This window comes from Balaenoptera physalus, assembly GCF_965194825.1.
Source record: "Balaenoptera physalus genome assembly, chromosome: 15".
In the NCBI taxonomy this organism is placed as follows: Eukaryota; Metazoa; Chordata; class Mammalia; order Artiodactyla; family Balaenopteridae; genus Balaenoptera; species Balaenoptera physalus.
In genome coordinates this window covers 45,226,583-45,239,943 of record NC_138894.1, presented here as the reverse complement: position 1 = coordinate 45,239,943, position 13,361 = coordinate 45,226,583, and the positions used below count along the sequence as shown (strand labels likewise).

General features: G+C 40.9%; 1 protein-coding gene across 1 annotated transcript in view; it reads left to right on the top strand.

Annotated features, from left to right (window-relative positions):
• Nucleotides 1-13,361, top strand: part of LOC309643692 (uncharacterized protein) — a 104,534-nt gene that overhangs the window by 71,706 nt on the left and 19,467 nt on the right. The window contains exons 4-6 of the transcript XR_014253969.1: nt 8,782-8,918; nt 9,713-12,825; nt 13,069-13,248. The gene's annotated coding sequence lies outside the window, so the exon portion shown is untranslated. The remainder of the gene's footprint in view (nt 1-8,781; nt 8,919-9,712; nt 12,826-13,068; nt 13,249-13,361) is intronic.

The following is a 13,361-nucleotide window of genomic DNA, read 5'->3' as shown; positions in this document are numbered from 1 at the left end:
GTCTGACTGTGGAAAGTCCTTAATGCCTGTAGTGGCATTTGCCGTTGAGGAGTTTTCTGACACAGTGGTTGCGAAAACAGACCCCCAGTTGGGAAAGGGCCTCCTAACAACCCTGTCACCTTGTGTCAGCTGTCACAGGACCCTGAGATCCTATATCCTGCCTTCTGGACCCACCACCTCCTGGGACCTGAAGTGGAGCCCCACCCCTAATGCCTACCAAGAAAGTTTTTTGGAAAATAATGTGAAACAATGATTTTATTGTTTTTGTTTAAAATAACATATTTATTATAAAAATTCAAGTAATATAGAAAAGTACAGTAAAAAAAGTAAAAAAACCAACTCACTATGAATCCTACTGCCCAGAGACAACCATTCCCAACATTTATAAAGCATCATTAGAGACTCTATTGGTATGTGAATAAATAGATAGAATGACTGAAAAAATTTTATAAAAATAGGATTATACTCTGCACACCATTTTAGATGAAAAAAAAATTAATATTGTTTTACTTGTATATAATGTTAGAAGAATTGAAGCAAAACTTAGAAATGACTAAATTGGTTGTTTCTTCACCACAAGTTCTTAAAAGAGTCTTTTAGAATTAAAAAAAAAGAATGAAAAACATTAGAAGATTGAATTTGCTATGCTTTAAAAAAAAAAGACAATTTTCAATTTTAAGTAATATCTATTGATCTTCTGCTGTGAATGATGAGGAATTACCCACTCTTACATTTTATCCCATGCCCAACTCTGTCTCTTGACTTTTATTATATTCCATTGTTACTGTTTAGCTCACTTCATTTTGTTCTCTGACTGTACTTCTTGCTGTTGTTTAGTTTTAGCTCTGTATTTAATGAACTCAGTGCTCACCCCTTCATGTTACCTCAGTGTTACAAGTTCAATTGTATTCTCCCCAAAAAAGGTATGCTGGAGTCCTAATTCCCAAGTACCTCAGCATGGCCTTATTTGAAAATAGTGTTTACAAGTGTGATCAAGTTAAAATGACGTTATTAGAGTGGGCCCTAATCCAGCATGACTGGTGTTCTTATAAAAGGGGAAATTTGGACACAGATATGCACAGAGGGAAGACCATATAAAGAGACATAGGGAGACCACCATGTGAAGATTGGAGTTATGCTGCCACAAACCAAAGAACATCTGGGGCTACAAAAGCTGGAAGAGGCAAGGAAGGATCCTTCCTTAGCTCCTTCAGAGGGAGCATGGACTTGCCCTCACCTTGATTTCAGAATTCTAGACTCCAGAACTGTGAGACAATATTTTTCTAAGCCATCCAATTTGTGGTGCTTTGTTATGGCAGCCCTAGGAAACTAATGCACCTAGGTTCTCTATTCTAGAATTTATTTTGACTCCTTCCTTGGTTGGATAGATTTCATTCAAAAGTTGTTTTTTGATAAGGCTCCTGGATGCTTTATTCCCTAAGGTTTTGCATGCCTGAGAATGTTTGTCTTTATACTTGAAGGATAACTTGGCATGTACACAACCCTTGAATTTACTTTCCTTCAGACCTTTTTAGATGTTGGTCCTCTGTCTTTTGGCATTGGGAAGAAGCCTGAAGAAACTTGATTTTTCTCTCTTTATATGGTTTATTAACTATCTTACTATCCATGTGAGATTTTCTTTATCCTTGATGTTTTATAACTTCAGTAGGATATATTCTGACATTGAAGAGTCTATATCAATTTTTCTTGGAACGTATATGCCCTTTGTGATTTGTAGGTTCAAGTCATCTTTGTTTTAAGAAAGTTCTCTTCTTCAATTTTATTTTTGAAAATAATTTATATTTAATTCCTTGTATTCTCCTTCTTCAGAAACGCACATGTTCCTTCAGAAATGCCAAGGATCCCATTGGTCTTCTATAACAATGGCAGTTTTCTCTAGAAACATTAACAAATCTTGGTTTCGTTGTTGCTGTTCATTTTGTGTGATTTCCCAGATTCTTTCCACTATAGTTCAAACTATAGTCAGTTATTTGTATCCTATTTTCTTTTGCATCTAATGTAGATTCCATCTTTATCAAGGTTTACTCTTCCATTTTTATCCTGAATATACTAGCTTGCTTTTTATCTTTTTCTTTCATTTTTAAAATCACTTCTTTGAATTCTTATGTCTTTTCTTTAGGGTCTTTTTCTAGAAAGATAGTGTTATCTGAAATTTCTTTGAGAATATAGAAAATTTATCTGAACATCTTTTCTGTTTCCTTGGGTAATTCTTCTTGTGATATTTATTTTTTTAAGCAGCTTTTGTGTACATTCCCTTTCTCTACAATTTCTATGTGTAAATCCCATTATGGTTTCTTTTTGATTATTACTTGTCATTGAATGAGGTCTACTACTGGCTGAATAATAGTATGACAAGTAGAGAAGTTGGTGGGGGAATTAAAGTCCTTCAACTTTAACAGGTCTTATTGTCTCACACACCCTTTCAGTTATTTCCTTTTCTTTGGGGACCATCTCCTCTTAGCTTTTAGTGTTCTGGAAAGCCATGTGACTTAGACTCATAAGCTTCCTGTGGTGCAATCCAGTGGTCCCTGCCTCACTTGCGCCATCCCCTTGCATCACCCCATGCACTGTTGTCACATGTCTCTCTGGAGGCAAGGTCAGCAAGGTGATTCCTGCAGCCCTACCTCCCCTGCCACTCTGCAGGATGAATCCCACTCTCTACAGGACATTCCCCAGTCTCTGGAGGCAGCCTGTGCTACCACATCTCAAAGATGGAATAAAGATGTCATCAGCCAACCTTCCACCATGGACCTTTGGAAAGATATGGGTCCTACCGTGGGTCCAAGGAGGCACCTGGAATCTCTCTTCCCTCTTCTGGTTCTGATCCCACAGTAATCAGCAGGTTTACTCATGGTTTTTCATTGACAGGTTTGGTCCTTCCTTGTCTCATTGAAAACAGAGGCCTCCTCCCTCTATTTTTCATTTCTTTTGCTTTGTTCATTTGGCTTCATAAGAGGAGAGTGGAATAAATATTTTACAGGAAGCTTCTGGTCTTGAAATGCTAATTGATAATAGAATCTATTTATAGCTTGGGAAGATTTATCTGTATTATATTTATATCTGAATATACTATAAATTGTAAATAGGAACATGATCTATTTTTCCATTTGTTTATATTCTTCTGCTATCTTAGTTTTAAAAGTGTCCTTGTTTATGTCATGAATAGCACTCCTTAGATTCTCTTTGTTTGCTTTCAAAATGAAGATATCTTCATGACTTTTTGTTATAAAAATAGCACATGCTCATTGTTAAATATTAAACAATACTAAAAAGAAAAATCACAGTGAAAATCACCTAAAATCCCACCATCTATACATAACTACTATAAAATTTGTGTAATCATCTTTTGAGACATTTTCTAAGTGTACATAAATGTTTCTGTAATTTGACAAAATGAGGTCATAAATGCTGTTTTGTAAAGTTTTAAGATTATAAAAGTTCTGTGTTAATACATTATCAATGGAAGAAATTCAAAGGAAGCAGAAAGCTCCTCCTTACTCTCTCCATCCTCTTCCCCTCTCTTGGGAAAAGCACTTGTCTCAGACTTCAGGCCTCTCTCTATTATTCACTTACATACATTTATAAACACATGAAACATACATGATTTTTGAAAACATGAATTAGATCATACTGAATATGACTGAAATTCTAAATTCGGTATTTTCTTCTTTGTTATTATTGTGAATAGGATCTCATTTTTAATTAATATTTCTAATCAGTTCAAAGGAATTAAGCTGTGTTTTGAATATACACTGCATCTTATATTCATCCACTTTACTCAACTGTTTTATTAATTCATATAAAGCTTCCGCATGGCTACAGTGGCCAGACGATCATTTTAGGTGGCTGGGGTGAAGGTGGGACTCATAGGGCTTCCTGTTTTGCTACTATTTTTAATAACAATGTCTGCTTTGCATTAAAGATAAAACCAGCTCTGTTTTAAATAGCTCCGTATTATGTTATTGTAATATATTTCTATTCCTCTTTTTTAAAATGAAAAGTGTCTATTGAATTTTATCAAGTGCTGTTTCAGCATCTGTTGAAATCATCACATTTTCATTATTTAATCTAGTGAATTGGATGATATTTTATTGTTATTATTAATAATAGTTGCCTTTGTGTCAAACCCTTCAGTCATTCTTGGGATAAAGCCTCTTTGGCCATAAATAAATATTAATGAAATTTATGTATATTTTAATGTGAGATTTGTGGGTGGCTTTGATCTATAGGTGAAGATTCCCTAGACCGTGCTTCTTACTCTTTTTATCACTATTGTCCCCCTAATAAGAATTTTTTTCCTTAGTTGTCCCCCATGTAATTTTAATTCCACAGATACACTATCTGTGTTTGTACTGTTTGTATATCTGCACTTCCTACATAAAAAAGAGTAAGATTCTTTAGCCCCTTCAAGAACCAAATTGCTCCATTGGAATGCATGGAGCTGTCACCCCATTGTGAATACATGGCCTATTGTATTCTTTGTTTGTACATTACCTTTATTAGATTTCAGGATCAAGCCCTGTGTATCTTCACATCTTGGAATGAACTATGCAATAGGTCACACTTTTCAAGGTTCAGAAACAATGTATGGAATAGCAGAGCTGCTTTAAGTAAAGACCAAGTCTATTCATCAGCTCCTCTCTGACCATCCTAATAAAAACAGACCAAGAAATACATTTGACCTTTGTCATCACTAACAAAGTCAGCCCCAGGGCCTTCCAATTCTGGTTCAGTCCGTCCCTAGAGAGACTTTGCCAGGCAAGACTTTGTAAATTGTAGCCCACAAGCTCTTTTCTTCACAGCATCAATCTCAGGCCCTTCAGCATGTGGATCAGAGTATTTGCAATACTTAGTGGATAAGACAGGTTATAGGACAGGAGAGGAAACCAAGGGGTGAGGGCCTAGAATGTCACTAGACCCCTAAAGCTGTATGCATTGCTTAGCAGGAGAACATGGCAGCCATGGAGAACAAGACTCCACTGGGGCAGCTGCTTGTAAAGCCAAGAAGTGAAGCCAAGGATTGACAGTACAGTAGCTGGGTTTGAACCCAGAGAGAAGAAGTGGAGGTCAGAGGTTGGAGTCACCAGCTGAGCTGTAGATTGGGATGTTGCAATAGGTATTAAAGTACACAAGGGTGAGAGCCCCAGGCTCTGTTCTCAAAGGCTTATATTGCCTGTAGCACATGCCTCTTTTGGAGCTTCAGTCCTGTCTTAAAGGGCTAGAACTCCTTGATTTCCATTTTTCACAGGAGGTAATTAGTCTGGGAAAGTTTGGGAGGATTTAGTATTCACCCATATTGTGGTGGACACACCCTAAGGTGACCTCCAATAAATAACACTCCTGTATAATAATCCCCTCCCGTTAGATGTAAGTGGAACCTTGTGACTTGCTTCTAACTAGTGTATCATGGCAAAGGTGATGGGGTGTCACTCCTTAATTACATATGATAGATATAGATATAGCTAGCTAGCTAGCTAGACAGACAGACAGACTGACTGACTGGAGAGATTCTCCTGTTGACCTTGAGGAAGCATAATGCCGTGTTGTGAACTGCCTGTGGAGAGGGTCACATGGCAAGGAGCTACAGGTGGCCTTAGGACCTGAGGATAGCCAACAGTTAGTAAGAAGCTGGGGCCTTAGGCAAACAGCCATAAGGAAATGGATTCTGCCAACAGCCAATGAGCTTGGAAGCAGATTTTTCCCATCAAGGCACCAGATGAGAACACTGTACAGTTAGCACCTTGATTACCACCTGTGAAACTCTGAGCCAGGAACCCAGCTAAGCTGTACCTGGACTCCTGAGCCAGGGAAACTGTAAGATAATAAATACGTATTATTTTAAGCCGCTGGATTTGTGGTAATTTGTTAGGCAGCAACAGAACACTTGCCATGTATGTGTGTGTGTGTGTATGTGTATATATATATATATATATATATATATATATATATATATACATATATATATACATATATATGTGTGTGTATATATATATATATATATATATATATATATATATATATATATATTAGATCTATATCTAAATACCTGGACACTTCTGGTTGAGTAGCTTTCTAAATTTCCTTCTCCCTCACAAGTTATTGGTTTAATATTTACTAGGTTAAGTATGGACTTCCATATTGTAAAGAAAAAAAAATTGTTCTTTTCACTCATATGTTCAAATCTTATTAGCAAATGCTTTTGTGTTCTATTCTTATTTTTAAATTTTATATATTGGTTGGTATCTCCTTTCTCAATTCAGATTTTATTGAAATGCCTTTACTTTTCAAATACTTAGCTTTTGGTTTTATTTACTGAGTCCAGAGAAATTATTTTTTACTTTCAAAATGATCTCCTTCTGCTTTTATGGTCATATTTTCTTCTTCCTCTTTAGTCTGGCTTGTCTTTTCCTTCCTTTTCTCCTATTGTAAACTGAATTCTTTCTAAAATATTCCCTTTTATCAACCACCAAAAAAGAGAAAATTTTAAATCATAAAATTTCCTAAAAGTACTGCTTTGACTACATTCCACAGAGATTACTGTGGCATGTTTTAACCAGCATTGTTTTCTGAATAAACTCCTTTTGTGTTCTTTATTTCCCTTCCAATTCAACTGTTGACTCAGTAAGTATTTTTACTTTTCCAAGTAGTTGGTTTATTTTTATTTGTTTTGGTTGTTACTTTATATTTCATTCTATTTTGGCCAGAGAACATAGCACATTTCATTTCTGTTCTTTTTGAACTAGTAGAGATTATGTCTGTGGTCTAGCATGTGATGTATGACACCATATGGGCAATTGCCATGGACAGTTGGAAATTATACATAGTACAAGATATCCATTAATTCCATCTCTAAGAGATTTTTTTCTCAGGGGCTGGGACAGTCTCAGGAACTAAAGTGAGAGTTGAGGAATATCTAAAACTGTATTAGCAGGGGGACTCTGGTTCCAGGCTGAGCTGGGAAGGGCACCACTCAAGTAGCCTAGGAGTGTGTTGCTGAAATAGAGGGGGAATAGTTAAGAGAATAGCTGGTACGACAGGCCAGAGAGGTGGAGAAATAATGTGTCACACGCACAGTGAGGCAGGTCCAACAGTAGACAAGCAAAGAAGTCAAAGAGGAGATAAAGAGTGAGGGGTGGATCTCTCTGGCATATTTTGGGATGGTATTTTCTGCTACCCTTCAAGGTCAAGAACAGCACACTGTAGGAGAGCCTGAAGTTAGGAGGAGCCGGAACACTTGATAACTTCCACAACCTCTGCACTGGCCCTGGAGGCCTGCCGGACTTTACCTTACTTAGGAAAAATACTCCATTTGATTAATCTGCCATACCTGCATTTCTATTATTATGCAGTTGAATTCAAGCCTCACTGAGGATAGGACAGTAAAATCTCTTACTATAATTGTTTTTCTAAAATGAAATTTTCTTGTATTTATGCCCATATTTGCTTTCTGCATTTTATAACTGTATTTTAGGGTCATATATATTCAATGTTCTTAATATTTTATTATTAAACATGTCTTTTCCATTATATGATGATCTTTTCATTCTTTTGAATACTTTTTCCTTTTATTTGGTAGGCAGTGAAAAGCAAAAAAAAATTTTTCTCATAGGAGAGAGTTAAAAGTTCTGATTGTTGTTAGTTAGGACCAAATGTAGAAAAGAAAATGTTTATTGTTTGTTTTAAGTTAATTGCCCATTACTGCTAAAAAAAAAATATGACTTACCACACATACTTATTTGCAAGATACAAATAAGGAAAAGAGATAAGGAAATATAAAAATTAAAATAAAATATGAACCCAGGAAATGACTAAACATGATAGTAAATGAATACAGTCAAAATTCTTCTACTGTATACAAAGCACCCCAGTTCAGATCGAAAAACAGAATCCATTAGTAAATTATGAGGTACACTCAAAGGTTTTTTTAAAAGAAAAAACCTGGTAAGTTAGATGACTATTTCTATCAAAATCAAACAGAAAGAAGGGAAAGGAGGATTTCTAGAATCATGAGTGGCATTTGAGGGCCCCTCATCTCCTCAATCCGGTTCTCCCACGGAGAGGGGGCCACTGACCCCAAATGCCTCGGCTCTAAGGTGTGCTGTCAGGGGTCCCTGGAGGCTCCCCTTGTAGTGGGTACAAACCTCAGTCCACCAACTCAAGTGAAAAAGAAACAGAAGCTTCTCTGTTTTCCTTGACGCAGCTCAACTTCTAGTATAGTCTCCCAGACCATCAAGGTGTCCCGATTCATCCCAGCCACATGCGGTCCGCCCCCTTTTCCTCCGGGTGTCTAGTTCTGGAGGACTTCCTGTGGCATGAGGATGGCACAGCAGGTGCTCCTTGGTTGCTATGGGGACGCAGGGTCCCTGGGGACTGGGCGCCCCTCCACTGCTGTGCTGCTCTTGAGTGCCTGCAGGTCACCCTGCCAGGCCATGCCAGGCTCTGTCTGCCTTGACACACTGCACACCCCCTCCCTTCTGTGGGGTCTTGGCACCTCTCTGAATGGGATTCTATGTGGACAATGAGGCACAGGCCCCCTGTTCTCAGATCCTACATGTTCATTCAGGATTTTGCCCTCTCCCTGGGGCTCTGCTCAGGACACAGGTCCCCAAACCCTCTTGCCCATGATCCACTAACATCTAAGACGGGGGTAGCAAACAGTCTAGATCCAGTCCAGGAGGTTTTTTTCTGGCTCAGACAGTATTTAAAGATTCTTTTGAAAAGATTATGAACATCTTTTTAAATGAGAGTTTTGGCTTTTAGATCCAGCTACCAATTTACAGGAAATGCAGAAGACAGAGGAAGTATGTTAAATGACACCAACAAAATCCAGACTGTGGAACCCTCTACACGATAAAGGACCTGGCTTCATTAACAGATACATCGCAAGAGTCAAAAAGGTGGGGAGCAAACCTAGAGATGAAAGGGAACTTAAAAACATCAATCACTTGCACAGTGTGGACTTTGGGTCCTATTTCAAACAAACTATAAAAATAAAATAATATAAAATAAAACACTTATGACCACCACGAGAAAACTGTAAATTTTAACACTGACAGGCTAATTGATTGGAAGTTATTGGAGTTTATTTAGTGATGATATTGTGTTATGGTTTAAAAAAACATGAGTTCTTACCTTTACAAAGAAAACGATGAGTCTGGGATTTACTTCAAAATCATTCAGGACTGGGAAAGGGAGGGGTTATAGAAGAAACGACATTAGCCATGAGTTGACAATTGTTGAAACTTAGTCATGGGTACAAGGAAGTTCATTATACTAGTTTGCCTAATTTTACATATGTTTTGAAATTTGCCATAGTGACTTTCTTTTTTTTTTTTATAAATTTATTTATTTATTTATTTTTGGCTGCATTGGGTCTTTATTGCTGCACGCGGGCTTTCTCTAGTTGCGGCGAGCGGGGGCTACTCTTCGTTGTGGCGTGCAGGCTTCTCATTGCGGTGGCTTCTCTTGTTGCAGAGCACGGGCACTAGGCGCACGGGCTTCAGTAGTTGTGGCACGCGGGCTCTAGAGCGCAGGCTCAGTAGCTGTGGCGCACGGGCTTAGTTGCTCCGCGGCATGTGGGATCTTCCCGGACCAGGACTCGAACCCGTGCCCCCTGCATTGGCAGGCGGATTCTTAACCACTGAGCCACCAGGGAAGTCCCGAGTGACTTTCTTTTTTCTTTTTTTTGAAGGAGACCTTCCACATAAAAATTCTGATTTTGTATTCTTTTGGAAAAATGGAAATACCTGGTAACACTAGCCCAGACCTCCACCGTGTAACAACCAGCCGAATTGAGAAGTGTTACAGGAAGGTGCCGTCCAGGGAACCACAGACCTCACCACTCCGTGGTGCCCTTAAAGCCCACTTCCTGTATCTATGCTCCAGCCTCAACATCAGCCTCTGGTTTGCAACCCATAGGAACTTTCCTTTCCTTCCTTCTGGGCCTTCACTCTCCTCCACTGGGCCCAGCCATCACGGGTCAGGTCGGGCTGGGCCAAAGTGGGTGCTTGACTTTCCCCTCCTTTTCATGATGTTTTTCTCCCAAATCTTTTTTCTGTGCTCTGAAACCTTTTTGGTCCTCCAAGAGTGGAAGATTTTGAAACTCAAAAGCCAGAAGGAGACACTTCTCCCTCCTCCATCCCCTCCGGGGCAGTGCTTCATATCACATCCCTTCCCTGAGGGAGTGAGAAAGAACAACCTGAGGTTTTAAAAGGGGGAACAGCAGAACAGGATGGGAAGGAAACCAGGGGGGAAATTTGGTTAAGCAGGAGATATGGGTCTTAGACATATCAGATTGGCAAATATTAAAAAGTTGGATGATATCAAGTGCCACCAAAGGTGGAGGAAAGCAGAATATCTCATAGGAATGTTAACTAATCTTTCTGGGAAGCAGATTGAAAGTGTTAAGTGAAATGGAATATGGGCCAGTCCTACAACCCAGTACTTGGGGACGCTGAGCCCAGAGACGTTCTTGCCCAGGCCCCCAAAGAAACGTGTGGATTTATTCTCGTAGAATTGTTTGTAATAATGAAGATTTGGAAACACCTAGAAGTTTATTCATAGTAAAGTAGATAAATAAAAGGTTATATGAAAATGCTGAGTACCATTCAGCAGATGAAAGGAATGCTCTGGTCCATATTTACTTATATTAACTTGGAGCCATCTCAAAAATCTCATAGTCTTGACTAGAAAAAAGCGATAAAAGAATGACATGTTTACCAAAGACTACTTAAGCATATTTTTAAAAATATGCACAAAATAATACCAATATTGGGCCTAGATGCAAATAGAAATATAGATTGGCCAGACACAAAGAATCACAAGGACGTAAGAGGAGAAAAATGAGATTGGGGATGGGGTGAAGGGGTCAAAAAAATAAAGTAAAATAAAAGTGAGCCCTGCATGTGCTAATAAAGATGGCATGCATGTGGCTAATTGATCCTGAGCAAAGGAGGTCTCAGCAAACAGAAAACTGAAGCAAAACAAAACATCCGTTAATGTTTAAAATATTAACCTGATGCCTGTGGAAAGAGAACTCTGTGAATAACCAGAGGTCTGATGTGTGCCCAGAGGTGACAGAGCAGTTCTGCAGTCCCTGTGATTCCCTCCCACTGATCTCCTGCTGGGGTCACTCCATAGCTTGGCCTTGAGTTGCTTTTATCCACAGACTTTCAACCTCCTCCCAGCACCGCTGAGTGCTCTCAGGAAACCTGTTGGATCACGAGATTTTCCCACAGAGATCGTCACCCTGGGGTATTTTCAACCTGCTATTAGCCTCGAGTTCCTCCAGCAAAGTCAGGATAGCCTGGGAACAAGTACTCCTCCAGCCCCTGAGCCCTCCTTTTTTATGTGCCTTCAGTACCAAAAACTTTCTCAGACAGAGTGTTATATGATGTCCAGCTTTTTGGCTTGGGGTGTGGAGGACAGAGGTGAGCGGTTCTGGCCAGCAGCTCTGCTTCCGTTCGAAGCCCCACTCTTGGGGAGTGAGGGGGAGAAAGAGAGACGATGAGTTATTTTCTGTCTCCCGAATCCATCCTTCTCTCTCTTCCTCTTCCCCTCCGTCCTTTCCTTAGAAACATATATTCAGTGCTGAGTGTGCACAAGGCACGTGGCAGCCCCCATTGAATCTGGCATTGTCCCCTGCCCTCAAGGAGAGTCGAGTCTAGGGGGGAGCAAGCGGTGAGTGTGGTCAAGCATGGTAGGGATTTGTGAGGGGCGAGGGAGCTTTGAGACCACAGAGGTGGGAAGCTTTATCACATGGGAGGCTTCTTGGAGGTGGTCCTCCTTGAGCTGAGTCTGAAAGGGTAAATAGAGGTAACAAGAAGGGGAATAATGGGGGAAAGGTATTCTATTGCAATAGCGGGGAGGCATGAAACAGCAGGACACAGAGGGAGCTGTCAGCAGTTCATCATGTCTGGATTTGGGGCTCCGGAAGAGCCTTGGGTGCTAGGACTTCGCTCATGTTCTATCTCCTCCCTGAAGCCTGCAGAACTGCCCCAGTCCTGCCAGATCCCCCTCCTCTGAAATCTTGGACCAACCTTTTATAATTGCATGTTCCCCTACTGTTATGGTGTGTGTGTGTGTGTGTGTGTGTGTGTGTGTGTGAGTGTGAAGGTTTTGTTTCCCAGTCTCAAGTTAGAGAGGGGCCCACAAGCCCAGGGTTTCTCCCACCCAGTGCCTTGCATCCAGCCTTCACTCCACCAAGGGGGTGGCTCACCCAGTTCCGAGTGGGTGTACTGTTCGGTGGGGAAGCAGACTGAGGTGGTGGGTAGCGGCACCAAATCCCACATAGTGCATTGGGTTTTCAATCTTAGCGGCTTCTGTAAAGGATATGCCTGACCGGGCTGTCATCTGGGCCAATGCCCAGGTGAATGTTCTTCTCAGAGGGAGAACTGAAAGCCCTGGTATTCAGCCTCTCAGATGGTGCCCAGTGAGCCCCACCTCCTGGTTTTCATGGTCTTGTGCAGTCTCCTCCCACGTTGTGTCAGGATTGATCGGTATGACCAACAGAACACAGCAGATTGATGGCATATGCCTTTGAGGCTAGCTCAATAAAAGACACTATGACTTCTGCATTAGTTTCTGTCTTGGACTGCTCACTCTGGAAGAAGCCAGCTGCCATGTTGTCAGGACACACAAGCAGCCCGATCAGAGGTCCATGTGGTACGGAACCAAGGCCTCCTGCCGACAGCCATGAGAGGAGCCCCACAGCTTGCATGTGGACCCCCAGCTCCAGTCAAGCCTTCGGATGACAGCAGCCCCGTTCAACATCTTGAGACCTTGAGCCAGAACAACCCAGCTCAGGTGCTTCCAAATTCCTGACTCTTAGACTGTTAGAGATGATAAATGTTTATCATTTAAGTCCTGAAGTTTGGGGTAATTTGTTACACAGTGATAGATAACTAACACAAAGCCCTTGGCAACACTGTGTGGCTTTTCCTGCTATGGGTTTGGGGGTTTCCTGGCTGGGGTTTTGCCTCCTCTGACAGCAGAAATATTAGGGCTCCCAAAGGTCACAGCCACTCACCCCGTTCCTTCCTTCCACAGGTGCTTCCCTTGATGGGACCAATAGCCCAGCAGCAGATGCAGAACTCTCCTCTGAACTTTCCTTATCTGCCTGGCACAGAGCATGGAGAATCAGCAGCCACCCGCCACCTCCACCCTCCAGCTGCTCTCCAGTCAGGGAGGCACCGACCTTGGGCACCAGGACATTCCCAAAGAAATTGTGTAAACAAGCCTGATCAGAGCCTTCCATCCTTTGAAGCCCTCCCCCTCCCCCTCCCCCGCCCGCCTTTGTTAAGTTGGTATACGAACCTTTGCTTCTGGTTACTCAGTGAGTT